This window comes from Canis lupus, chromosome 32 (genome assembly GCF_011100685.1).
Source record: "Canis lupus familiaris isolate Mischka breed German Shepherd chromosome 32, alternate assembly UU_Cfam_GSD_1.0, whole genome shotgun sequence".
Lineage (NCBI taxonomy): Eukaryota > Metazoa > Chordata > Mammalia > Carnivora > Canidae > Canis > Canis lupus.
Window position 1 is genome coordinate 39,604,687 of NC_049253.1, and position 27,896 is coordinate 39,632,582.

A 27,896-nucleotide genomic window follows, 5' to 3' on the forward strand; every position below is an offset into this window, starting at 1 on the left:
TCAATGGAGAAAAACTGAAAGCTTTTCCTCTATGGTCAGGAACAAGACAAGGAAGTCCACTCTCACCACTTTTATTCAACATAATATTGGAAGTCCTAGCCACAGCAATGAGACAACAAAAAGAAATTAAAGGCACCCAAATTGCCAAGGAAGAAGTCAAACTTTCACTATTTGCAGATGACATAATACTCTATACCAAAAACTGGAAAGGCTCCACGAAAAAATTGCTACAACTGATAGGTGAATTCAGTGAAGTCATAGGTGAATTCAGTGAAGTCATAGGATACAAAATCAACATACAGAAATCTATTGCATTTCTTTTTTAAGATTTTACTTATCTGAGAGAGAGAGTGTGTGGGCATGCATGAGGGGGGAGGAGCAGATGGAGAGTGGAAAGCAGAGGCCTCCTCTCCCCTGGTGAGTAGGGACTCCTATGTGGGGCTCCATCCCAGGACTGAGATTGTGACCTGAGTCGAAGGCAGACACTAAACCAACTAAGCCACCCAAGGGCCCCAATCTGTCACATTTCTATATACCAATAATGAAACAGCAAAAAAAATAAATCAATGAATCAATCTTATTTACAATTCCACCAAAAACCATTAAGAGACCTAGGAATAAAGGTGAAAGACCTATACTCTGAAAAGTATAAAACAATGATGAAAGAAATTCAAGACAATACAAAGAAACAGAATGACATTCTATGTCATGGATTGGAAAAACAAGTATTGTTAAAATGTCCATACCACCATGCAAAGGAATCTACACATTAATCATAATCCCTATCAAAATACCACCAGCATTTTCCCAAGAACTAGAAAAAATAATCCTAAAATTTGTATAGAACCACAAAAGACCTCAAATCGCCAAAACGACCTTGCAAAAGAAAGCAAGGCTGGAGGCATCACAATTCTGGACTTCAAGCTATATTACAATGCTGTAGTAATCAAAGCAGTATCATACTGGCACAAAAACAAACACACAGATCAAGACAACAGAATAGAAAACCCAGAAATGAACCCACAATTACATGGTCAATTAATCAACAAAGCAGGAAGAATATGCAATGGAAAAAAAAACCAGTCTCTCAACCAGTGGTTCTGGGAAAACTGGACAGCAACAAAGGAATGAAACTAGACCACAAAAAAAAAAATTCAAAATGGATTAAAAACCTAAATGATAGACATGAAACCATAAAAATCCTAAAGGAGAACACAGGCAGTAACAACTTTGACATCAGCTGCAGCAACTTCTTTCTAGGTATAGTCTTCTGAGGCAAGGGAAACAAAAGCAAAAATAAACTATTAGGAATTCATCAAATTAAAAAGCTTTTGCACCGCAAGGAAAACAATCAACTAAACTAAACCCCAGGGATCCCTGGGTGGCGCAGCGGTTTGGCGCCTGCCTTTGGCCCAGGGCGCGATCCTGGAGACCCGGGATCGAATCCCACATCGGGCTTCCGGTGCATGGAGCCTGCTTCTCCCTCTGCCTATGTCTCTGCCTCTCTCTCTTTCTCTCTCTGTGACTATCATAAATAAAAAAATAAAAATAAAAATAAATAAAAAAATAAACTAAACCCCAACCTACTGAATGGGAGAACATATTTGCAAATAATGTATTTCATACAGAATTAGTATTCAAAATATATAAAGAACTTACAAAACCCAATACCCAAAAGATGAATAATCAAATTTAAAAATAGGCAGAAGACATGAAAACACATTTTTTCCAAGACATACAGATGACCAACAGACAAGAAAGGATGCTCAACATCATTGAACATCAGGGAAATACAAATCAGAAGCACAATGAGAGATCGCCTGGGCTTCCTGCTCAGCTGGGAGCCTGCCTCTCCCTCTGCCCCTCCCCCCTGCTCCAGCTTGCAGGCATACATTCTCTAATAAATAAATTCTTTTTTAAAAATGAGACTGGGGATACCTGGGTGGCTCAGTCTGTTAACTGTCTGCCTTTGGCTCACGTCATGATCTCAGGGTCCTGGGATCAAGCCCCACATTCCTGCAGAGCAGGGAGCCTTCTTCTCCCTCTCCTTCTGCCTGCCATTCACAAAGCTTGAGTGCTTGCATGCACTCTGTCAAATAAATAAAATAGTAAAAAAGTGAAATTGTATAAACAACCAAAATTTAAAAAGGAAGACATAAAAAATCTGAGCCCCTAACCAGCAAGGAAATTGAAGCAGTAATCAAAAACCTCCAAACAAACAAGAGTCCAGGGCTGGATGGCTTCCAAGGGAATTCTACCAAACATTTAAGGATGACTTAATACCTATTCTTAGGAAGCCATTCCAATAAAACAGAAATGGAAGGAAAACTTCCAGAGTCTTTCGATGAAAGCAGCATTACCTTGATCCCAAAAACAAAGACCCCACCAAAAAGGAGAATTACAGACCAAAATCCCTGATGAACATGGATGCCAAAATTCTCACCAAAATATTAGCCAATAGGACCCAACAGTACATTAAACGGACTCTTCGCCACAACCAAGTGGAATTTATTCCTGGCCTGCAAGGGTGGTTCAACATCCACAAATCAATATGATCACTATATTAGTAATAAAAGGACAAAAACCATATAATCCTCTCAATAGATGCAGAAAAGCATTTTTAAAAAGTACAGTATCCTTTCTTTATTAAAACTCTTCACTGTGAAGGCATAGAGGACACATATCTCAATATCATAGAAGTCACCCATGAAAAGCCGACAGCAAATATCATTCTCAATAGGGAAAAAGTGACAACTTTTCCCCTAAAGTCAAGAACTCAGCAAGGATGTCCACTATCACCACTGCTGTTCAACAGAGTACTAGAAGTCCTAGCCACAGCAATCAGACAACAAACAGAATTAAAAGGCATCTGAATTGGCAAAGAAATCATCAAATTCTCACTTTTGCAAAGGACATGATGTTCTACATGGAAAACTCAAAAGACTTGACCCCAAAATTGCTAGAACTCATACAAGAATTCAACAAAGTGGCAGGATATAAAATCAAAGCACAGAAATCAGTTGCATTTCTATACACTAACAATGAGAAGAAAGAGAAATTAAAGAGTCAATCCCATCTGTAATTGCATCCAAAACCATAAGATACCTAGAAATAAACCTAACCAAAAAGGCAAATATCTGTACTCAGAAAACTATAGAACACTCATGAAAGAAATTGAGGAAGACAAAAGGAAAAGGAAACACATTCCATGCTCATGGATTGGAAGAACAAATACTGTGAAAATGTCTATGCTACCTAGAGCCATCTATACATTCAATGCAATCCCTATCAAAATACCATCAACTTTTTCACAGGTTGGAACAAATAATCCTAAAATTTGTATGGAACCAGAAAATATCCTGAATAGCCAAAAGATTTCTGAAAAAGAAAACCAAAACTGGTGGCATCACAATTCCGGACTTCAAGATCTATTACAAAGCTGTAATGAACGAAGACCATATGGGACTGGCACAAAAACAGACACACAGATCAATGGAACAGAACAGAGAGCCCAGAAATGGCCCCTCAATTCCACAGTCAACTAAGCTTTGGCAAAGCACGAAAGAATATCCAATGGAAAAAAGACAATCTCTTCAACAAACAGTTTTCGGAAAATTGGATAGCCATATGCAGAAGAACGTAACTGGACCATTCCCTTACACCATATACAAAAACAGACTCAAAATGGATGAAAGACCTAAATCCATCAAAAACCTCAAGGAGAGGGACATCTGGGTGATTCAGTGATTGAGCATCTGTCTTTAACTCAGGTTTTGATCCAGGGATCTTGGGATCGAGTCCTGCAACAGGCTCCCCACTGGGAACCTGCTTCTCCCTCTGCCAATGTCTCTGCCCCTCTCTGTGTCTCTCATGAATAAATAAAATCTTTAAAAGCAGAACAAAAAAATCCTTAGAGGAGAACACAGGCAGCAATCTCTTTGATCCTGGCCACAGCAACTTCTTACAAGATACTTCTATGAAGGCAGGAGAAACAAAGGCAAAAATGGACTATTGGGACTTCATCAAGATGAAAAGCTTCTGCACAGCAAAGGAAACAGTAGACAAAACCAGAAGACAAATAAATGAGAGAATAGGAGAAGGTATTTGTAAAGGACACATCAGATGAAGGACTAGTATCCAAAATCTATAAAGAACCTACTAAACTCAACACTCAAGGAACAAATAACCCAATCAAGAAATGGGCAGAAGATATGAACAAACATTTCTCCACAGAAGACAAATGGCCAACATACACATGAAAAAAGGCTCCACATCACTCAGCATCAGGGAAATACAAATCAAAACCACAATGAGATACCACCTCACACCAGTGAGAATGGCTAAAGTTAACAAGTCAAGAAACGAAAGATGTTGGCAAGGATGCAGAGAAAGGGGAACCCTCTTATACTGTTGGTGGGAATGTAAGCTGGTACAGCCACTCTGGAAAACAGTATGGAGTTCCTCAAAAAGTTGAAAATAGATGTACCCAAAACCCAGAAACTGCACTACTATTTATCCCAAAGATAGAGACATGGTGATCCAAAAGGGCACCTGCACCCCCTTGTTTATTAGCAGCAATGTCCACAATACCCAAACCATGGAAAGAGCCCAGATGTCCATCAACAGATGAATGGATAAAGAATATGTGGTATATATACACAATGGACTACTACTCAGCCATAAAAAAAAAAATCTTGGGGCATCTGGGTGGCTAAGTGGTTAAGCATCTGCCTTTGGCTCAGGTCATGATCCCAGGGTCCTGGGATCAAGTCCCACCATCGGGCTTCCCGCAGGGAGCCTGTTTTTCCCTCTGCCTATGTCTCTACTTCTGTGTGTCTCTTATGTCTCTTATGAATAAATAAAATATTTTTAAAAATAGGGACGCCTGGGTGGCTCAGCGGTTGAGGGTCTGTCCCGAGATCTGAGTCCCACATCAAGCTCCCTGCATGGACCCTGCTTCTCTCTCTGCCTGTGTCTCTGCCTCTCTCTCTCTCTCTCTCATAAATAAATAAAATCTTTAATCTTAGGAAACTCTCAATCATAGGAAACAAACAGGGTTGCTGGAGGGGAGGGAAGTGGGGGGATGGGGTAACTAGGTGATGGGTATTAAGGAGGGCACATGATGTAAGGAGCAGTGAGTATTATAAATGATGAATCACTGACTTCTACCTCTGAAATCAATAATACATTATATGTTAACTAACTGAATTTAAATAAGATTAAAAAATAAAAAAAATTTTTAGGGACGCCTGGGTGGCTCAGGGGTTGGGCGTCTGCCTTTAGCCCAGGGCGTGATCCTGGAGTCCCGGGATCGAGTCCCACATCGAGCTCCCTGCATAGAGCCTGCTCCTCTCTCTGCTTCTCTGTGTGTGTGTCTCTCATGAATAAATAAAATCTTTAAAAAAAATTTTTTTAATGAGGTATCACCTCACACCTATCAGAATAGTTAAAAAATACAAGAAACAACTGGTATTGGCTAGGATGTGGAAAAAACAGAACCCTCTTCCACTGCTGGTGGGAAGGCAAACTGATACAGCAACTCTGGAAAATAGTATGAAGATTCCTCAGAAAGTTAAAAATAGAACTACCCTATGATCCAGCAACTGCACTACTGGGTACTTACCCAAAGAATTCAAAAATACTAATTCAAAGGGATACATGCACCCCAATGTTTACAGCTGCATTATCTATAATAGCCAAATATTGGAATAGCCCAAGTATCCATCAACTGCTGGATAAAAAAAATGTGGTGTGTACACATACATACACACACACACGACTGTTACTCAGCCATTAAAAAAGAATGAACTGTAGGCACACCTGGGTGGCTCAGTTGTTTAAACATCTGACTTCAACTCTGGGTCGTGATCTCAGTGTCTTGGGATCGAGCCCCACGTTGGGCTCCACACTCAACAGAGTGTCTGCTTGTCCCTCTGCCTCTTCCCCTGCTCATGCACATGCACGCACTCTCCAATAAGTAAAATAACATTAAGGAAAAAAAAAACAAAATCTAATCATTAGCAACGGCACAGATGGAGCTAGAAAGTGTCATGCTAAATGAAATAACTCAGTCAAAGACAAACACCACATGATTTCTTTCACTCATGTGGAAGTCAAGAAACAAAACAAATGAACATATTGGGGATGCGGAGGCAAACCAAGAAAAAGACTCCTAATTATAGAGAACAAACTGATGGTTACCAGAGAGGAGATAGGGGGATGGGCGAAACAGGTAATGAGGATTAAGGGATACACTTGTGATAAACTCCAGGTATTGTGTGGAAATGCCAAATCACTATACTGTACACCTGAAACTAATAGTTGGCTAACTAGAATTTAAATTAGAATATGTTTAAAATGCTGTACATTAAAAAGGCGAAACAAACTAGCAAAGAAACAAAAAACTCCAGAACATTACCAATTGTGAGATGTCTTCATGAGTATCAAGCAGCTTCACATAGCAAAATGGAAGAATTAGAGAGGTATCACTGAGAACATAACATATAGCACAGTCACTATGGTTTATAATACCGTATTACATAGGGGCACCTGGATGGCTAGGTCGGTTAAGTGCCTGCCTTTAGCTCAAGTCATGATCCCAGGGTCCTAGGATGGAGCCCAGGTAAGGCTCCCTGTTCAGGAGGGAGTCTGCTGCTGCTTCTCCCTCTGCCCCTCCCCACCAGCTCAAGGTTGTTCTTGCTCTCAAATAATTTAATAATATCTTTTTAAAATACTGTATTAAGTATTCAAAAAGTTGCTAAAAGAATAGATCTTAAAAATTCTCATCACACACAAAAAAGTTTTAACCATGGATAGAGATTTAGTGGATAACCATGCACAATATATACAAACAATAAATCATCATGTTATACATCTGAAACTAACAATGTTATATGTCAATTGGAAAAAATAAAAATCTAATGCAATACCAAAAAAAAAAAAAAAAAAAACCCGGGGAAGAGAGACCATGCCTAAGAGTACTACCACATTCTGGCATGACAAAGAAATACAGTACATACATAACCATTACTATGGAAGCCTTAACTGGATCATAGCAAAAACACGAAGGGGCAAAATTTCTTTCTGCTCTCTCATTTTCTTCTTCTTCCTGACCCCCTAAATCTATACAAAAAGTCCACAATCTTACTGTCTATGGTCAACTAATTTTCATGAAAGTGTTAACCAATAGAATTGTAAGATGTTCTCTGTTCAAAGGTATGGGATTTATTTAATAAACGTCTATTGAGGGCAACCTGGGTGGCTCAGCGGTTTAGCGCCGCCTTCAGCCCAGGGTGTGATCCTGGAGACCCGGGATTGAGTCCCACATTGGATTCCCTGCATGGAGCCTGCTTCTCCCTCTGCCTGTGTCTCTGCCTCTCTCTCTCTCTCTCTCTCTGTTTCTCATGAATAAATAAATAAAATCTTTAAAAAATATATCTATTGGGATCCCTGGGTGGCGCAGCAGTTTAGCGCCTGCTTTTGGCCCAGGGCGCGATCCTGGAGACCCGGGATCAAGTCCCATGTCGGGCTCCCAGTACATGGAGCCTGCTTCTCCCTCTGCCTATGTCTCTGCCTCTCTCTCTCTCTCTCTCTCTCTGTGTGACTATCATAAATAAATAAAAATTAAAAAAATATATCTATTGACACCCACTACATACCAAGTTGTAAGAATGAATATATCATGAGTTCCTCAGTTACTACCAATGATAGAGATAAAAATAACTGTGAACTGAAAAAAACTGTGGACTGAAAAACCTCCAAAAGTACCAAAAAACAGAAAATTAGGAAAGCCTTATTTTCCTAGAAAGTGATGGCGATCTGGAATTTGAAAGATGCATTGTATCTAGTAAGTAAAAGGGAAAAAAAGTGAATTCTAGCAGAGGAAAGAAAGAACATGATCAAAGACATAGGTGTGAGACAACATGTGTTTCAACCTGGAATAATATAAACATAAAACCATAAATATGAATACTGTGGAAAATGATAGATAAGAATTAGATTATGAAAGTATTTTTTGCTAAGTATGCCATCACTGTTTCACATTTCTAAACTACATATATATGATAAAACATACACAAAAAATAACATATACTATTGCTAGACTATGCTGTACTAATAAAGCTCCCAAAATATGAAAGACCTAATACAATGAAAGTTTATTTTTTTGCTCACATTAAGTTCCATGTAGGTTGGCAATGCCTCTTTGTTGACTCAGGAATACAGTCTCTGTCTACTCAATTGAAGATCGTCATGATAAGACAGACAAAGACGGAAGTGGCATACTGGCTCTTAAATGCTGCAGTCCACCCTACATTGTCCAGGAACAAGGTATTGCCTTATTAGTCGCAATGACAGATAGAAACTGTTCGGAAAAAATGTACTTGTCTCTGCCACAACCAGGTAATTTTTTAAATGAGTTTTTAAATTATAAAGCAAAAAACAAGGCTCATGCAGAAATCTGGCTCAGAAAAAGTCTACACAGATATTAAAAAATAAGTCTAAGAATAGAGGAATCAGATGAGAAGAATCCCTTTCCTAGGTAGGAAGTTCACCATGTTTGATGTAAGTAAAATTTGAGGTACACAGTGAACAAATGGACACATCTGCTGTAGAACAGTCGTTTTTTAAAAAGATTTGTTTGTTTTAGGGAGAGCAACTGAGCAGGCACATAAGCAGAGGGAGGGGCAGAGGAAGAGAGTGAATCCTCAAGCTAACTCCCCACTGAGCACAGAGCTGGATCCCAGGACTCTTGAGATCATGACCTGAGCTGAAATCAAGAGTCAGCCACCCAACCAACCAAGCCACCCAGGTGCTCCTCTATAGTCATTTCTAAATCTGCGGGGAAGAATCTTTTTTCTAGAAAAATACACGGTCCACAATGATCTATATATTGCAATATGATCTTAAGGCCTTAAGAAAAAGGGAAAAAACTATTATAATTGTCTCTCTTTATTTGCTTTGTCATGGTATACTTACTTAATTCGCAGTTCATATTTAGAATTTGATAACTAATATCATTCCCACTCCATTCAGGGCCTGAGAACCTCAATAAAGAACTAAGAATACAATAATTACTCTAGCAATTCTGAACAAGTCATTAAAGTCTGCCCATGCCTCTGTCTTCTCACCTATATCAACATAAATAGAAATCCTCCAGAAATGTGACTAAAATAAGTGTCAAGGGTTAGTTAAAATACTATTTCTAGGTGACAGAATTATAGATGATTTTTACTGTTTATTTTCCAAACTTTCTACGAAGAACATTCTCACTTTTTAAAAAAATATATTTTGTTTGATAGAGAAAGAGAGTGCACAAGCAGGGATAGCAGCAGAGGGAGAGGGAGAAGCAGGTTCCCCACTGAGCAGGGAACCCAACGTGGGGCTCTATCCCAGGGCCCTGGGATCATGATAAAGGCAGACAGTTAACTAACTGAACCACTCAGGCACCCCTTTCATGGTTTCTAATAAGAAAAAAGTTAACCAAATGAAAACCAATTTTCAAAGACACTAAGTTAATCTTAAAGGGCTAGTATTTAGGTTCTTAGTGACCATGAGATTATTATCTCTGAGAAAGATGTGAACTGAAAAGAGTCATATTTATATAAATATATATAAGTATATATACACACATATAAAGGAACACATTATATATATATATGTGTGTATATATATATATAAAGTTCATTCCAACGCTAGGCTAAAACTTAATTTACTTGTATTAAAAAATCATTCAACTGCTACTAGATATATTTCAGGTCACCAGACAATATCATTACTATTCTCCCTGCTTACCCTCTTGCCTGCTACCGTTTATTCTCTACACAACAGCCAGAATAATACTTTTAAAACAGGAGATTAAAGATAAACATGGTCTCGTCCATGTTTTCATTCCAGCTATACAGCCTCCTATTGCTTCTCAAGCACAGCAAACACATTCCCATCATTTCCATAGCTTATTCCTTCACTTTATCCAGCTCTCTGCACAAATCACCTTCTCAGAAAAGGATTTCCTTGCCAATCTATTGAAAATAACAATACTTCTATCACTTGATCTATCGCCATTATCATGATCTGTAAATATAGAACATATTTTTTTCATACCTTTATTCTCTATCCCCATAAAGGTCTATGAGAGCAGAAACTATGCCTGTCTTATTTGCCACTGTATTGTTGGTATATACAAGGGTACTCACTGAATGAATGAATAAACAAGTTATTGACATTTGCCATTGCTAGAATCCTTTAGAAATTGGTATTCACTCCATGGACAGGACAACTTTCTAAAGACTTTAGATACTTCTTAAACCTTAGGAGAAAGTAAACTTGGAAATAAAGAGAAGCTTACTAGTTTTGTTGGATCACCATACAAGCACAGAAAGAATGATGACCTTCTCCCATTACAATATCCAACACACACTGGCGAACTGTTTAGTTGACTATGAAAGCCCCATGCGAAGAGGATTAAGGTTTAAGCAGGGGCTTACTGTTTTTCAAAAATAATGTTTCAAAGCTAAGTGTAACATTTTAATGGCAGCAACAGGTGTTCAGAGGAAGGGAAAGTCTCTCCCACCCCAAATTTCATCCTGTAAGATCATTAAAAAAAAACAAACAAACTTGTGTTATCACTTAACATAGAGAACATGTTGTTTACATATTATGCAACATTTTCCCAGGACACTCAAATCTAATTAAAGATAGAATTGACTGGCTATCTCATTTCCTAGACTCAGATGCAGGAAACTCCCATAGTTAACTTTAGAATGGGAAAGAGGGAGGATAAAAGGAGCAGGGGGGTGAGAAAAGCTGAATCTCAGTCTGAATTTAAGAATTATAGAGCCTGCACTGCTGTTATTCCCAGAGCAGATGATCTTGGGATGTGTCATTTTCAGGGATCAACAACTTTAAGATTATAAGCTAAATGTATAAATATACATGTAGCCATAGTTTTTACCAGATTCTCAGAGTTCCATTACCTTGAAATTCAAGTAAAAAATCAGAAAAATCATTTTTTTGTCCTAATTCATCACAGAACTTCAACAAACCATAGCAGTTTGCAGAGCATTCACCTCAGGTCATAGGGATACCAATATATGTACTTCACATCTGGGAAACCCTGCATGTGAATTATACTGAAAAATACTTGGGTCAGTGTGAGAATTTAAGAAACCTAAGTTGACCTCAAAGATCTGGGCCCTAAAGGAGACATCTAATGGTTATTTCCAATGCATTTCCAAAATTTCCAAGACCATCTGGCCTACTTTACTAATCATAATAACATTCCCTCCCCCCCTTTTTTTTACCTCTAGGACCACTGAGGCAAAAACTTGCTCTGGGTTAGAAATTAAAGACCTCCTTTAAATTATTATACGAAATGAAAGGGAAATAGGCCTAAAATATTCTCAGTTGCAATCAAATTCAACTTAATAATTACTCCACACCTACTAACTTCAAAATCCAATGGTGCAAAGACAATCAAGATATGGTGCCTGACCTCAAAATTGTAATAATCTAGCTGAGGAAACAAAACACATTTATAAAAAAAATGTCACCACCAACAAAAGATAGGAAATACTAATACATGAGTATTTGTAAATAAAACTAATCAAAAAACAAATCTAATATGTTGGAAGTAATAGATATATTGGATATAATTAGTAAAAACACATGTTAAATCAGAAGAACATGTAAATATCACTATAACCCCATAGGGATATAAAACAAGATAAAGTTTTAAAGATAGGGCAGCCCCAGTGGCGCAGCGGTTTAGCACCGCCTGCGGCCTAGGGCATGATTCTGGGAACCCTAGATCGAGTCCCACATCGGGCTCTCTGCATGGTGCCTGCTTCTCCCTCTGCCTGCGTCTCTGCCTCTCTCTCTCTCTCTGTGTCTCTATGAATAAATAAATAAATAATCTTTAAAAAAAAAAAAAAACATAAAATTATGCAATGTCTTGCAATCATGACAGTGAAATGAAGAGAAACCAAAGTTAGAACTTGCCTAAATGAAATAAAGGGTAAAATCAAGACTAAACCATGAATGTGCCACTCTGTGCTGTGTAGATAATAGAACTTTGCATTCTTATAAATCTATATTAAGAAAATTTTAGGTGACACAGTCAGTTAAGCATCTGACTTCAGCTAAGGTCATGATCTGTGTCCTGGAATCAAGCCCTGCAATGAGCTCCACACTCAGCAGGGAATCTGCTTCCCTTCTAGCTCTTTCCCTCCCCCTGCTTTTCCTTTCTGTCTCTCTCTCTCAAATAAATAAAATCTTTTAAAAAGAGAAAAGAAAAAAAAAGAAAATTCCGCACAGCAATGAAGTCAACCATAGGGGTAGAATAATATGATCTAGCTAGCTCCATCCACCTCAGAAGTAGTTCTAGAGAGGAGCCTGGAAGCTTTCTGGGCAATCAACAAGAATAATCCCGTTAAAAGGCAAATTGACGCACACTGAAATTAAGAGTTTGAGTATATATATATATCAATACAATCTGGGAAGCACCAAATCAAAATGGTTAGGAATACTCCACTGACAGGAGCTCAGGGAGAGGTTTTTAAAGAGAAGACGTAGAGGCAAATCAAGGCAATGATCTGATTGGCTACAGCTTTCACAGTTACCTTATTTGGCAAAGCCTAACTGTCTATGACTGGTTGTTCTTAAGTTTCATTTTCTCGGATTCAAGTGCACTGACTTTGGCTTATTTCAGTTTGCTTGCATAGGCTTCCAAGCAACCTCAATCTAACCTCCTTGTTTATTTACTTCAACAATCCAGGGATCCCTGGGTGGCGCAGTGGTTTAGCGCCTGCCTTTGGCCCAGGGCGCGATCCTGGAGACCCGGGATCGAATCCCACGTCAGGCTCCCGGTGCATGGAGCCTGCTTCTCCCTCTGCCTGTGTCTCTGCCTCTCTTTCTCTCTCTCTGTGACTATCATAAATAAATAAAAATTAAAAAAAAAAAAAAAAAAAAAACCACAATCCATAACGAAATTTTCAGTTACAGGTTTTAAGAAATTGTACTAAGAATACTGCTCATGAACTTAGGCCCTGCAGAGCAATTACATCTCCTGATGATGGGTAATCAGTACAAATACATGAATGTATGTGGACACATGTTCTCTCATCTATTATCAATGCTCAATCATTACCCAAAAGGAGGGCTAATGGGAATAGGGTTAAGAGAGTCAACATTATAAATGCTGAAATAAATGTGAAATTACTTAAGGAAAGGGATAGATGACCTACAGCTGTGGTGTATTCAGGGATGATTTGACAGAGGAAGCAGATTTTGTGGTTGTCTGCTCAATGTAATTTAACTCTAAGTGAAACTTTCATTGAGGAGCATGCAGAAGTTCAGCTTTGCCAGGGAACAAGAATCACATTATCAGCATTATATACATACACCATCCCTGTACACATACAGAATTCTATAAATAGTTCGACATACCTATGGCACTAAGATAATTACTTGGAAAGAATGGACTACAAAAAAAATATACTAGAAACATTAAATCTCAAGTCATAGACCCCAGATATTAAAAGTATACTACATATTTTCTTGGAACAGGTAAAAACTAAATTGAAATTATACATTTTTGGTAAACAGAAATATGAGTAATAGTATCATGTCTACCTCTAGCTAAATCACTCAAAATAAAAACTTACAAAGTAAAAACAAGTGATTTTCAACAAATGGCATATAAATAACCACAAAGCCTAATTAACAAATACCACAAAACCAAAGAAAAAGGTAAAATAGAACATATCCATAACGGCAGACATCATAATGTGAGTTCAAAATATTAAAGCAGGGATCCCTGGGTGGCGCAGCGGTTTAGCGCCTGCCTTTGGCCCAGGGCGCGATCCTGGAGATCCGGGATCGAATCCCACGTCAGGCTCCCAGTGCATGGAGCCTGCTTCTCCCTCTGCCTGTGTCTCTGCCTCTCTCTCTCTCACTGTGTGCCTATCATAAATAAATAAAAAAAATTAAAAAAAAATATTAAAGCATAATTTTCAACTGGGAGCACTATTGCTATTCCTACCAGGAGAAGTACATTGAATCCTGAAAGTGAGGGGCAAATGTAGTTTGAAAATGCACATTCAATTCTGTAACTTGAAAAACAAAACAGTAACAATCATTATTTCTAAAAACTATAGGGAACCCCGGGTGGCTCATCAGTTTAGCGCCACCTTTGACCCAGGGTGTGATCCTGGAGACCCGGGATCAAGTCCCACGTTGGGCTCCCTGCATGGACCCTACTTCTCCCTCTGCCTGTGTCTCTGCCTCTCTCTCTCCCTCTCCCTCTCTCTCTCTCTCTCTCTCTCTGTCTCTCATGAATAAAGTCTTTAAAAAATAAATTAAATTAAAAAAATAAAAACTATAAAAAACTAAAGCTTACACAATCCTCACGGCTGATGGAGATTTTTAAAAAATAAAATGAAAAGTTTAGAATAAACTGTTATTAATGCTATATTATCAGCATTTGTTTGCTACAAGCATAATAGGCACTCGAAGTGCCTTTTATTTTTTAAATGCTTTTTATTAAAAAGATTTTTAAAGATTACATTCATTTATTTAGAGAATACACATAGTCTCTAAATAATTGAATGTGTGCATGAGTGCTCAAGCAGGGGAGGGGTAGAGGAAGAGGAAGAGAGAGAATCTCCAACAGATTCTGCACTGAGCAGAGCCCTAGGTGGGGGCTCAATTCCACAACCCCGAGATCAACACCTGAGCCAAAACCAAGAGTAATTTAACCCACTGATCTACCCAGGCAATGCCTTCCTTATATAAAATTTTAAAAACAAAAATAACATGTGAAATAATGAAAAGATAAATCAAAAACTCACCTCTCTTTCTTTTATTGTAACCAGTATTGAGATCCTTCCACATTTCTGCCCCATTGACACTAACATTGTATACACACACATGTGTAAAAGTAAGGATGCTCAAATCCTAAAAAGGAAAGAATAAGTACAAGAGAAGTATCCTTCCTTCCCCACCCCCATGACATGCCTTTTAATTGTACAGGGAAAAAATGTATGAAGAATATGGTTTTATTAGGGTTCTTTCAGTTGTTAAGACACAGAAACCCTATTTAAACCAGTTTAAGCAAAAATAGGGAATTTTTGTAACTAAAAATTTTATGTAACTAAACTGCAGAAAATACGGAGATAGGAGGAGCCAGTGTCAGGGACAGGAAGAAAAGTTCAAACATCCTCAGGTCTTGTCTTTTCCCCTTCTCCAAACTTTGTAGTCTTTCTGTCTCAAGGAAGTTGGTTTAATTTCCTTAGGAAAATTGGAACCATAGCGACTTGTAACCCTAGGCATTTTTTCATAAAAGCACTTGAAAAAAATTTCCCTTTAGCTCCAATGAGAAGAAACCTTGTGGCCACAGTCTGTAACCAGAAAGATTTTGGGGATGAATGCTAGAGTCTCAAAATAACTGCAGTTAAGGAATGGCTTGAGTGAAATTAAGACAACACCTATTTCGTGATCTGGGAAGTCGGAAAAGCTGAGAAAATGACTGATTGTTAACTCTGCTTTTACTAGATATGTATCCCTGAAAAAAAAAAAAAGAAAGTTGATAGAATTTTTGGGTCTCAATTTCTTCATCACTAAGGTTTATTATCTTTCTTTAAAACAAACAAACAAAAAAAAAAGATTTGGGGGCAGTCTGGGTGGCTCAGTGGTTTAATGCCTTCAGCCCAGGGCGTGATCCAGGAGACCCAGGATCGAGTCACACGTCGGGCTCCCTGAATGGGGCCTGCTTCTCCCTCTGCCTATGTCTCTGCCTCTCTCTCTCTCTCTCTCTCTCGCTCATGAATAAATAAAATATTAAAAAAAAAAAAGATTTTATTTATTTGAGAAAGAAAGAACGAAAGAACACAAGTGAGTGAGAAGCAGATTCCTGCCAAGCAGGGAGCCCAACATGAAGCTTGATTGCAGGACCCTTGGGATCATGACCAAAGCTGAAGCTTAACTGACTGAGCCACCCAGACACCCCATTATCTGCTTTCTGCGCACCAAGCTTGTGTGGGGTCAATCAAGTGAGGTGACTGTGTAAATACAGGACACAGGTGTGAGATAATGTCTTATTTTAAAATCAAGTTTGATTTTTGTGGTGCTAGAGTACAATACAAAGGGGGCTTTTAGCTCCCAAAAGCTAACTTTTGTTGCATTGCTATTTCCTCTATTTCATGACTTGCAGGTCCTCTGGACTCTGAAAGATAGAAAATAAGAACATTTTCAAAATAAGACCATTTAATTCCGACTTGAAGTATCACTGAATGGTGAGATTAGAAGGGGATGGTTAGTAGGTAGTGAACACAGATATGTACAAAAGGAACAAAATCTTTACTTACTTCAGGTAAGAATTAGGTATATATTGCAAAACCTTACATGTCATTTCCGTATTTTGAGAGAACACATAAAAAAGTAACTTTTGGAATTCAACTTTTTAAAAATATTTTATTTATTTGAGAGAAAAAGATAGCGAGAGAGAGAGAGTTATAAGAGAGGGGAAAGGGAGAAGCAGGCTCCCCACAGGGGGCCCAATGTGGGGCTCCATCCTAGGACCTTGGGATCATGACATGAGCTGAAGACAGACACTTCATCTACTGAGCCACTCAGGCACTCCTGGAATTCCAAATTTGATTCAGGTCTCAAAGATAATTACTGAAATTTACTTCAAATAAATTTTACCCTAACACACATAAGCAGGCTTTGTGTGTCATTCTACATTACTTGATCTGCATTTATAGAGATACCTCAAGACACTGGTTGACCACAGAGACAATGAAATGGAAATTTCATTAACCACACACACAAGGAATACCTACTTTGTAAAAATATTTGGGAGAGTCACCAATGGACGGTTCCAGCAGACAACAAGCAAAATCAACAATCCCTGAAAGGTGGGAGAATCAGATTTCCAGAGTTACAATATTCAATGTCTAGTTTTCAGCAACAAAAACTCACAAAGCATACAATGAAACAGAAAATATGGCCCAATCAGAGGTAAAGAACTGACAGAAAATCATTCCTGAGGAAGCACATTCATTGGACTTACTAAACAGTCTTTAAATCAATTGCATTAAAAATGGTCAGTGAGCTAAAGGAAACCACGTACAAAGAATTAAAAGGAAAAAAAATAAAAACAAAATAAAAAAAAGAATTAAAAGGAAACTGGGAAAATGACATCTGAACAAAATGAGAACATCAATAAAGAGACACAAATTGGGGATCCCTGGATGGCTCAGCAGTTTAGTGCCTGCCTTCTGCCCAGGGCGTGGCCCTGGAGTCTTGGGATTGAGTCCCACGTGGGGCTCCCTGCTTGGCCTGCTTCTCCCTCTGCCTATGTCTCTGCCCCGCCCCTCCCCCCGAATGAGTAAATAAATAAAATCTTTTTAAAAAAAGAGAGAGAGGAATCCCTGGATGGCGCAGCGGTTTGGCACCTGCCTTTGGCCCAGGGCACGATCCGGGAGACCCTGGATCGAGTCCCATGTTGGGCTCCCGGTGCATGGAGCCTGCTTCTCCCTCTGCCTGTGTCTCTGTCTCTCTCTCTCTCTGTGTGTGTGACTATCACAAATAAGTTTAAAAAAATAAAATAAAATAAAAATAAAAAATAAAAAAAAGAGAGAGAGACACAAATTATAAAAAGGAAGCAAACAGGGGATCCCTGGATGGCTCAGCAGTTTAGTGCCTGTTTTTGGCTCAGGGCGTGGTCCTGGAGTCCTGGGATCGAGTCCCACATAGGGCTCCCTGCATGGAGCCTGCTTCTCTCTCTGCCTGTGTCTCTGCCTCTCTGTCTCGCATGAATAAATAAAGAAAATCTTTAAAAAAAAAAAAAAAGGAACCAAACAAATTCTGGAGCTGGTAAGTAAAAAAACTGAAATGAAAAATTCACCAGAGGTATTCACCAGCAGTTGTGAGCTAGCCAAAGAATCAGCAATCTGAAAATAGGACAACTGAAATTGAGTCTGAGGAACAAAGAGAAAAAAAAATGAACAAAAGTGAACACAGCCTAAGGGACCTAGAATACCATCAAATGAACCAATCTACTCATAATGCAAAGCCCAGAAAGAGAAGAAATGAAAAGCATCTGAGAGAATAACTGCATAAATAACAATAGAAAATTTACCAAATCTGATGGACTACATGAATCCACACATCGAAAAAGCTCAATGAATTCCCAAGAAGGACAAACTCAAAGAGATTCACACAATAGTTAACCAAAACTCAGAAACAAAGAGAGATTCCTAAAAACACCAAGAGAGAAGGGACTCCTCACACACAAGGGATCTTCAATAAGATTAACAGCCAATTTCTCATCAGAAATGATAAGAGCCTGGAAGGAATAGGATTACAGATTTAAGATGCTGAAAGGAAAAAAAAATCTATCAACTAAGAATTTTGTATCTACCCTTTAAGAATGAAGGAGAAATAAAGGAGAAATAATTTCCAAATAAATAGAAGCTAAAGGCATTCATTATATTAGACTTGCCCTACAAGGAATGTTAAAGGGAGTCCTTTAGGCTAAAATGAAATGTCATTAGACAGTAAAGTGAAGCAGTATGAAGAAATATAGAAAAATGGTATAACTAATAGTGAAAAAGAGGAAGAAGAGAAAAAGAAAAAGGAGAAGGAAGAATGGAGGGTAAAGGTGGAGGAGGTGGAGGAACTGCTGCTGCCTAGGCTGTATTGCTGGAGAGAGAGCCTACATGGAGAAGTCTTCAGGGGCCATTTAATACCTGGGCTATACTGCTGGGCAAAAAGGCCACATAGAAGTCACTTGTGATGCTATTTTGGATGTCTAGCACAACCAAGCCTTCAGATGACTCCAGATCCAGCGACTATCTGATGGTAACCAGAGAAAAATCACTATTTAACAAACTTTGGTGGGAGACTTAGGTATTAATTTGGAGATCAAGAAACTTAAACCTATAATTTGGCTATTGCTGATAATGCTGCTGTAAATGTGTGTATTTATGTCTTCTGCCAATTTCCTAATGATTATTTGTTTTGGGGGTGTTGAGTTCAGTAGGTTCTTTATAGATTTTGGATACTAACCCTTAACCACATAGGTCATCTACAAATATCTTCTCCTATTCTGAAGGTTGCCGTTTAGTTTTGTCAACAGCAGCCAAATTATGGAAAGAGCCCAGATGTTCACCGACTGATGAATGGATAAAAAAGTTATGGTATATATACAAAAATACATACATACAGAGTGTAATATTACTCAGCCATAAAAAAAGAATGACATCTTTGCCATTTGCAACAACATGGATGGAGCTAGAGTGTATTATGCGAGGTGAATTAATTCAGAGAAATACAAATACCTATGACTTCACTCACATGTGGAATTTAAGAAACACAACTGATAAATGGTGGGGAAAAGAGAAGCAAACCACAGAACAGACTCTTAACTATACAGAACTGAGGGTTGCTAGAGGTGAGGGTGGGAAGACGGACTGAATGGGTGATGGGTATTCAGGAGGTCACTTGGATGAGCACTGGGTATTATATGTAAGTGATGAATCACTAAATTCTACTCCCAAAACTAATATTACACTATATGTTAACTGAAATTTAAATAAAAACTTGAAAATTAAAGAACATTTTAGACCCATTCTTTATACAGTATCAGACAGTAATCTATAGTTTGAAATAATCAACTATTCAATACCTACACACAATAGGGGTACCTGTTCAGTCAGCACAGCATGCAACTCTTGATCTCTGTGTTGTGAGTTCAAACCCCATGTTGGGTGTGGAGCCTACTTAAAAGAAGAAAGAAAGGAAGAAAGAGAATATGCATACACTACAGAAATAAACAAATATTATGTAAAAATGAAAAATTTCTAAACGATTAAAAACAAAAAATATAAGGCAATGAACCTAATGGTATTAAATATAAATGGGAATGTAGGGTCAATGAAACTCTCATTCACTGCTGGTGGAAGCTAGTGGTGTGAATATACACACACCCTATGAACCAGCAATTACACTCCTAATAAAACACTCAACAGAAACACATATATATGTGCACCAAAAGATACACACAAGAATATTCCCAACAGCAACATTCAATTTAGCCCAAAAGGGGGAAAAAATCAAAATGTCCATTAGCTGAATATATTTGTGGGAAGCCATGCAACAGAATTAAACAGAGCAATTAAAATGAATGAGACACTCTTCCAACAGGACATGGATGAAATCTCAAAAACATTTAGTGAGGGGGGCCTGAGATGCTCAGTGGTTGAGCCACTGAGTGATTGGTCTGAAGGCAGCGCTAAACCACTGAGCCACCCGGGCTGCCCAAAAAAGCAAATACTTTAACTAAAAATAGATTAAAGCTTCCTATTCAAAATATGTAAAGAACTGACAAATGTTTATAAAGTCAATACTCTGACTCCACTTGACAAGTGATCTCGAAAAGACAGAAGCAGCGGGTATTAAGCCTACACAAACTGAATAAACACTGATCTCAAGAGCCAAGTTTCATGCCCTAAATAAACAGAAGTAATCACAAATGACAAAGGAATTGGAAAACTGGTACATCTACCAGTTTTTGGGGCATCACAAAATTAATCTTTCTGGCAAGTAACCTATCAAAATGTTACAGAAAATATAAAATGAGGGATCCCTGGGTGGCTCAGCGATTTGGTGCCTGCATTCAGCCCAGGGCGTGATCCTGGAGTCCCAGGATCCAGTCCCGCGTCGGGCTCCTTTTTTTTTTTTTTTTTTTTTAATTTTTTTTTTTAATTTTTATTTATTTATGATAGTCACACAGAGAGAGAGAGAGGCAGAGACATAGGCAGAGGGAGAAGCAGGCTCCATGCACCGGGAGCCTGATGTGGGATTCGATCCCGGGTCTCCAGGATCGCGCCCTGGGCCAAAGGCAGGCGCCAAACCGCTGCGCCACCCAGGGGTCCGCCGCGTCGGGCTCCTTAAATAGAACCTGCTTCTCCCTCTGCCTATGTCTCTGCCTCTCTCTCTGTCTCTCATTAATAAATAAAATCTTTAAAAAACTGTATATATATACACACACACAAATGTTTTTAACCCTTGTCTCAATACTTCCAAAAAAGGGAATATATCCCAAGAGAGTAAAATCTTTGAAAAAATAAAAGATTTTTTGAACTAATGAAATAGAAACAACTCCAGCAAAATCAACTCCAGTGCTCAGAGAACAGACTACAAGCATAAAAATATTTTTTAAATATATAAACTATGCAAATATAATGAAATGTTTATGCAAAATGATTAAAGATATTGTTTAGTGACTAGGGTCAGATGTGGATATGGGTGTACATACGCATTGTGAATCTCATCTCACTCCCTTGGTTAGAATTCTTCAAGGTTTGCTCACTGCAGAGGGATTTACAAGGCCCTTCCTCCTTTGATTATTGTTGTATTTCTAGCCTCATTTCTCACAGATCCAACTTTATCACTGTACCCTTCACCCTTACCAAAGTTTTTGCAGTTTCCAAAATTTGGCATCCTTTTCCTCAGGTCTCCTGCTCAAAATGCCTCCCCAACCACCTTCTTCTAATAAATTCCAACCAACTCTCCCTTCCAGACTTAATACCACCAGAGCTGTGATCTTTTCTGCACCTCCAATAAACTGAGTATAATCCCTCCATCGAAAGATGAATGGATAAAGAAGATGTGGTCTATGTATACAATGGAATATTACTCAGCCATTAGAAACGACAAATACCCACCATTTGCTTCGATGTGGATGGAACTGGAGGGTATTATGCTGAGTGAAATAAGTCAACTGGAGAAGGGACAAACATTACATGGTCTCATTCATTCGGGGAATATAAAAAATAATGAAAGGGAATAAAGCGGAAGGGACAAACATTACATGGTCTCATTCATTCGGGGAATATAAAAAATAATGAAAGGGAATAAAGCGGAAAGGAGAAAAAAAAATGGGAAATATCAGAAAGGGAGACAGAACATGAGAGACTCCTAAGTCTGGGAAACGAACTAGGGGTGGTAGAAAGTAGAAAGGGAGGTGGGCGGGGGGTGGGAGACTGGGTGATGGGCACTGAGAGGGGCACTTGATGGGATAAGCACTGGGTGTTATTCTATATGGTGGCAAATTGAATACCAATAAAAAATAAATTTATAAGAAAAACCGAGTATAATCCCTTATCATACCACTTCCTCTACAATAGTAATTTGCATGCCACTTTCCCCCACACTAAACTGTGAGCAGTTTGAGGGCAGAGATTATTGCTCATACTTTGTTTTCAGAGTCTAAAATCGCAATAAAAGCTCGGTGAATGAAATAAATGAACGATAAACAGTAAATGAAAGGTCTCAAGAACATGGATTTTTTTTTCTTGTAAAGTGACCTAGATAGGAATTTTAATGTAAATAACTTTAAACAAATATTTTTTTAAATTTTTATTTATTTATGATAGTCACACACACAGAGAGAGAGGCAGAGACACAGGCAGAGGGAGAAGCAGGCTCCATGCACCGGGAGCCCGACGTGGGATTCCATCCCGGGTCTCCAGGATCGCGCCCCGGGCCAAAGGCAGGTGCCAAATCGCTGCGCCACCCAGGAATCCCTAAATAAATATTTTTAAACAAAACTATTTTCTCCCTCTTCAGGTTAATTTTTCTTCAAATTAGGGGCTTCCTAATAACTGTGGTAACACGTCATCAGACTATCACAGAGCAAAAACGTTGTGTTACTGGTAGCATTCAGCCACTGCTGTCCTTTAAATGATGTCCTAACATTTCCTCTCAGGATAGTTTACTGTCAGATTTAATTAGCCTAGTCCTTCAGCTTTAGATTAAAAAAAAAAAAAAAAGAAAGTGAAGGAAGAATTTGTTCTTCTCTGTTATCTGAGAGGTGGACAAGACTTGAAACCCCTTATAACTATGATTTGTCTGCAGACACTATACCATCCCCTAATATTTGGGAAGGAAGAAGGAACCTCTGCATGGGGGGAAAAAAGGAAAAAATAAAAAATCAGAAGGCTAAGTAGTGGCTTCCGAGACTTTCAAGAAATAAACCCTCCTCAAATCAGCATCCTTTAATAACAGCAATAGCTGCTGAGAGAAGGGGAAGTCCACCCTGCAAGAAATTCAAACAGGCCTGGGAATTTCATTTTGAAAGAAACTTCCCCTTTCAGAAGTAAAAGGAAGACCTATTCTCAGTGTGACGGAGCCCGTAAAACCGTACAGAATTAAACAGAGCACACTCATTCCAGGACCAAAAAGACGAAAAGGGGGAAGTCCGGGAGCACACGTGGAAAACATAACCCTGCTCTGCAAGGCTCTTGAGGGTTACGCGAGCCATTTGGTTCTTTGGGGAACAGGAATGTATGGAGACAGAACAGCTTAAAACTACGCTCAAAGGGAAAGTGAGAAGTTCGTGATTTCAGAGTGCTGATAAGCAGCCCTCGGCTCCTTTCCTAGGACTGTGAGAGATGCCTGCGATATCCTCCTGCTGGGTTTCTGTTTCCCCTAAAAGCCCTATTTATCCATAAACGCCACTTTAGTGGGATTTTCTCTGGCCTGCCCAGGCAGAAAAGTTTTTTTCCTCAGAGCTTTCAAGAGAACTCCCGCAGGGCCTCATGGTTAACGCGAGACCGCACAGGCCGGCTGCGGGCCTAGCCCTCGGGGTGTCCACGGGTCGCTTCGTACGGACTAGGCCGGCCGGTCAGCCGGGGCCTCCTGTTAAGTCCGTTCACAGAATAAATTAGCCCCGTCTGTGTAAGAAACACGGTGAAAAGAAAAAAAAAAAAAAAGGAAAAAAAAAAAAAAAAAAAAAAACAAGGTGAGCCTCAGGGGCTCCTAGGCCGCAAGACCCTGGCACCGCTTTTCTCCTCCCGCGAACACCTCGTCCCAGTCACCGTACAGGGCCCTCCTCAAGCCCGCCCAGCGGCCGCAGACCCCGCAACCAAGCCCTTCCGGCGTCAACCTGGGCCTCGTGTGGAAACAGCGAAACAGGCATGGCGGCCCCTCGAGGAAACGCATCGGCGGGGTCAGCCGTCTGTGGGCCGCACAGGGGCCAGAGCGGAGCCATCCCAACGAGCACAACCACTACCTTTCTCTCCTCGTGCTCCTCCGGCGGAATCAGCGCGGGCAGCAACGGAAGGCAGCGGCAGCACGAGCGGCGACCGCAGCGCCTGTCCCGGCCCCGCTGAAAGTTCTGGAAGCCGGCGGTCTGGACATGCGCAGTGCGCGCACCTCAGCCCCCGGGAGGTCAGCTGGTCTGACAGGCCCCGCCCCCGGAGGCTGTACGCATGCGCGGTGTGGAGGCGGGCCGGGAGTGCGCGTGCGCCAGGCTCCGGGACCTGCGTGCATCCTCCAAAGTCTAACCTGCTATGGCGGCCGAAGGAGATTGGGCCGCTGCATTGCCGGCCGAAGGTGCCGCTGCCTTCGATGTCGGCACGTGGCGCTGTGAGAGCGTATGTGGGATCTTGAGTCAGGGGCGGGGGCGGTCAGGAAGGCCTTCCCCGGGGAGATGCCAACCTGGGTATCTAAGGTGGGTAAGACTGCCTGTAGGGGAAGAAGGCAGAGCAGACCTGGCATTTGAGGCAGGGAAGCCGCATGAGCAAAAAACAGCGCAATGGGAAGGAGGCATTGACCCTTTTGAAGAATGGAGGGAAGAAGGGGTGTGGGAGCAGAGTCCAAAAGGTAGGCAAGGGCAAGCCATGCTGGACCTTAGTATTTATCCTAAGAAATTTCCGCCTCCTTTTCTTTGCTAGAAAAAAATGATCTCTAGCCTTCTGGTACTTTGCAATTGGCAATGGCTTGTTGGCGTAGTTTTATTTGCAGATGGAACCGAGGCTTGTGGTCGTATTTTGCAGTCATTAGGTAGCAAAGCTGAGACCTAAAGCCACCTCCACTCTATGCATGGCCGCGGTCATTACCAAGATTAAGCATAACTGAGTGAATAAGCTGTATCAATGGTCACCACAGTTTTCTTCAAAGAATATTTGTGCATTAATAATCTAAAAACTCCATCCAAAACTGTACACCATGTTACAGAAAGTGGTAATATCTGTTCCCTGTTCCCCATTATCCTACAACATGCATTCTCAAAGGGGTGAGGAAAGAGATTGCCCACAAGGGGCCAAATTTGGTCCTTGGGCAGACTTAAAAGATCTTAGATAATACACTGAGTAGTAGCCCACTAAAGTTTAATCCTACCCAACAAAGTCTTATTTATTAATTATTTATTTATATAAAGTGATGGATGGATTTTTTTAATGAGGTATATGTATACTATGGAATGCTATTTGGCCATAAAAAAGAATGAAATCTTGCCATTTGCAACAACATGGATGGAACTAGAGAATATTATGCTATGCAGAATAGGTCAGAGAAAGATAAATCCTATATTATTTCACTCATAAACGGAATTTAAACAATAAAACAAATGAGCAAAGGGAGAAAAAAGAGAGGCAAACCGAGAAACAGACTCGACTATAGAGAACAAACTGAGAGTTACCAGAAGGAAGGTGGGTGAGGAATGGATTGAATAGGTGATAGGGATTAAGGAGTGCACTCATGTTGAGCACCAGGTGATGTATGGAATTATTGAATCACTATACTATATACTTAAAATTAATATCACACTGTATGCTAACTGGAATTTAAATTACAACTTTAAAAAAATGTTGTTTTGCAGTAATGGAACCTCCTAATTTTAATTTTTTTTTTTTTAATTTTTATTTATTTATGATAGTCACAGAGAGAGAGAGAGAGAGGCAGAGACACAGGCAGAGGGAGAAGCAGGCTCCATGCACCGGGAGCCTGATGTGGGATTCGATCCTGGGTCTCCAGGATCGCGCCCTGGGCCAAAGGCAGGCGCCAAACCGCTGCGCCACCCAGGGATCCCTGGAACCTCCTAATTTTAGTGGATCAAACAGAATAAACATCACATTTCCTAATTTCCTATGCAGCTAGTGTGGCCATACTCATAAATTCTGGTCCATGGGAAGTGATGAGAGCAACTTCCAGGATAGGTCTAAAACTAAGGAACATTTTAAGACCTTTTTCTGCCTTCCCACCATCCTGTCCTTGGAAAGTGGGCATGGTGGCAAGCCCGTTTGAGCCATGTGCATGGAGACACCAACCTCGCAGTGGCAATAGAGCAGATGATAGAAGGAGCCTGGGAGAGTACAATGAAGGAGAACCACCGTATAAACCCTAGTTTCAGGGCAGCCTGGGTGGCTCAGCGGTTTAGCACCTGCCTTCAGCCCAGGGCATGATCCTGGAAACTGGAATTGAGTCCCACATCAGGTTCTGCATAGAGCCTGCTTCTCCCTCTCTCTCTCTCTCTCTCTCTCTCTCTCTCTCTGTCTCATGAATAAATAAATAAAATCTTTAGGAAAAAAAAAAAAAAAACCCTAGATTCACCTGCCTCTGTCAGGGAGAAATACACTTCTGGGGATCCCTGGGTGGCGCAGCAGTTTAGCGCCTGCCTTTGGCCCAGGGCGCGATCCTGGAGCCCCGGAATTGAGTCCCACGTCGGGCTCCCGGTGCATGGAGCCTGCTTCTCCCTCTGCCTATGTCTCTGCCTCTCTCTCTCTCTCTCTCTGTGACTATCATTAATTAATTAATTAGTTAATTAATTAATTAAAAAATACACTTCTGTTTTAGTTATTTTTTAATTTCGGTCCACATTGCATGTAACAGGTCCTTTACGCCTTTTTTATTTTATTATTGTGGTTAAAATAAAACACTTATGGATGCCTGGGTGGCTCAGCGGTTTTGCGCCTGCTTTGACCCAGGGTGTGATCCTGGAATTTCGGGATCGAGTCCCACTTTGGGCCCCTTGCTTGTATGGAGCCTGCTTCTCCCTCTGCCTGTCTCTCTGCCTCTCTCTCTCTCTCTGTGTCTCACACACAAAGAATAATCTCACAGTGAATAAATAAATAAAATCTTTAAAAATAAATAAATAAAACACTTAACATCAAATTTATCTTAACCATTTTAAAGTGTACTGTTCAGTACTGTTTAGTATACTCAGTTATACAACAGATCTCTAGAACTTTTTGATCTTGTGACACCGAAACTCTACACCCAGTAAGGATTAATTTCACCTCACCCTTTCCCCCAGCCCTTTGCAAACACCTTCCCAATTTCAGTTTCTAAGATTTGACTTTAGATTTTTCATATGAGTATTTGTCCTTTTGTGACTGGCTTATTTCACTTAGCATAATATCCTCAAGCTTCATCCATTTTGTAGCATTTGACAAGATTTCCTTTTTTTTTTTTTTAATTTTTATTTATTTATGATAGTTACAGAGAGAAAGAGAGGCAGAGACACAGGCAGAGGGAGAAGCAGGCTCCATGCACCGGGAGCCTGATGTGGGATTCGATCCTGGGTCTCCAGGATCGCGCCCTGGGCCAAAGGCAGGCGCCAAACCGCTGCGCCACTCAGGGATCCCAAGATTTCCTTTTTTAAGAGAACATAATCTACTGCATGTAGATACTACATTTTCTTTATCCATTCAAATGTCTGAACATTTGGGTTGCTGTGCCTCTTAACTATTCTGAATAATGCTGATATGAACATGCATGTGCAAATATCTCTTCAAGATCCTGCTCCATATTCCTTTGTACATATTCCCAGAAGTGGGATTGCTAGATCAAATGGTAATTCAATTTTTAATTTTTTAAGAAAACTCCATATTGTTTTCCATAATGGCTGCACACTCCTTTCCATCCAACACTTGTGATTTTTTGGGTTTTTGATAGTGGCATCCTGATGGGTATGAGATGATATCTGCTGTGGTTTTCATTTGCTTTTCTCTAATGATTAGTCATGTTGAGCATCTTTTCATGTGTTTATGGGCCATTTGTATATTTTCTTTAGAGCAATGTCTATTCAAGTCTTTGCCCACTTTTTAATC

The 27,896-nt window shown here is 39.9% G+C and overlaps 1 protein-coding gene across 7 annotated transcripts in view; it reads right to left on the bottom strand.

Moving 5' to 3' along the window:
• ART3 (ADP-ribosyltransferase 3 (inactive)) overlaps positions 1-24,201 on the bottom strand; it is a 180,777-nt gene extending 156,576 nt beyond the window's left edge. For 6 of the 7 annotated variants that reach the window (XM_038582417.1, XM_038582412.1, XM_038582409.1 and 3 more), the window contains exon 1: positions 23,951-23,973. The gene's annotated coding sequence lies outside the window, so the exon portion shown is untranslated. Of the gene's footprint in view, positions 1-23,950; positions 23,974-24,076 lie in introns of those variants that run through there. The other variant, XM_038582415.1, reaches the window with a different exon arrangement.
• Between the last annotated feature and the right edge of the window lie 3,695 nt (positions 24,202-27,896).